The 1,542-nt window shown below is 41.3% G+C and overlaps 1 pseudogene; it reads left to right on the top strand.

Moving 5' to 3' along the window:
• The first annotated feature begins 692 nt into the window (after window positions 1-692).
• LOC100356623 (small ribosomal subunit protein uS15 pseudogene) lies at window positions 693-1,136 on the top strand (annotated as a pseudogene).
• Window positions 1,137-1,542: the final 406 nt, after the last annotated feature.

The raw sequence follows: 1,542 nt of genomic DNA, 5'->3' as shown, positions 1-1,542 counted from the left end.
GTTTCACAGATGCAAATTACACTGGGGACTTCCGCTGCATCTCTTCATCTGCAGCAGAGTGAGGTGTCTGCATGGCATTTTGCTAATATTTCTGGTGTTTTGACTGAAGCATGACTTAGAAAACTGATTTTTTGGAGTGTTTCCAAATAAACTATTTAATCTGTGGATCCTTTGGAACTGATAATAAGACCTCCATGACTGTCCTATCTTTCCTTGTCCCCATCAGCTTTTCATGTTTTGTGGTCCCCTTCAACTAGAGTCAGAAAGGTACAGGATTTCAAAGTCAAATTGATTGTCTTTTCTTTGGAGGATGAAGGAAGAAAATAGCAGATATCCAGGAAAGAAGTAAACAGAAAAATATAATGTGAAAGTTTCAGATAAATACTTTGTATAGTAATAATGAGCAGTTTCCTCATTTCTTCCCCTCTCTTGATATCCTTAATTTAGAAAAAATTTAAATGCAACTAAGAGAAGCAATAATAAAAACAGAAGATAAAAACAAATATTAAAGGAGACCGAGTAAGACATGAAGAATCAAAATGCAGTATGACATTGGAATCAGAACTATTAGATGAAAATCAAGAATAAATTACAAGCTACTGAAATAAAAATAAAAAACATCGGAAATAGAAAGATAAATAATAAATAATTAAAATTCTGCTTTTTGCTCCCTGTCCACCACCATCGTGGGTTGTATGCACTCTCCTAGGAAGGGCCTGTCCCAGTCAGCTCTGCCCTATCACTGCATCGTGCCCACCTGGCAGCAGCTGACGTCTGATGACGTGAAGGGCAGATTTACAAACTGGCCGAAAAGAGCCTTACTCCCTCACAGATGGGTGTGATCCTGGGGGACTTCCATGGTGCAGGTGCGCTTTGTGACAGGCAGTAAAATCTTGAGGGTGCTGAAGTCCAGAGGACTTGCTTCTGACCTTCCTGACATGCCCCATCATTTAATTAGGAAAGCTGTTGCTGTTCAGAAGCACCTTGAGAGGAACAGAAAGGAGAAAGATGCTGAATTCTGCCTGCTTCTGATAGAGAGCCGAATGTACCGGATGGCTCTATACTACAGGACCAAGCGGGTCCTCCTCCCCAGTTGGAAATAGGAGTCCTCCACAACCTCTGCTCTGGTGGCATAAATTTATCTATGGGCTCTAGGAATAAAATCATTGTTTAACTTAAAAAAATTCTGAACATCTGAGAAGATTTATATGGGTAGTGGATGAGAATGGGGTTCAAGGAGTTGTCGGAGAGTTAGTAGGAGCACTTTTAGGAATGCAGTCTTTTCAGCATTGAGGGGAGGCAACATGCAGTCAAAGGGCCCCTTCTCCTTGTTTTCTGGCCTGTCTTGTCTTGTTCATTAGCGGAACAGGCTACTTCCTGACATGTCGATAATGAACAGAGTGAAGTCCAGGGAAAAGTTAGAAACTCAAGCTCAATGTATGGGAAGATTAAGGAACTGGCTGATCACATAAATGTGAGGCCTTTGGCCAGCCTTGGGAAGACTGAAACTCCGTGGTCAGTCTAGAGGAGAAATGATATCTT

The sequence above is a fragment of the Oryctolagus cuniculus genome, chromosome 3 (assembly GCF_051225735.1).
Source record: "Oryctolagus cuniculus isolate XC-2025 breed Fujian yellow rabbit chromosome 3, ASM5122573v1, whole genome shotgun sequence".
Taxonomy (NCBI): Eukaryota; Metazoa; Chordata; class Mammalia; order Lagomorpha; family Leporidae; genus Oryctolagus; species Oryctolagus cuniculus.
This window is presented reverse-complemented; position numbering and strand designations above follow the sequence as displayed.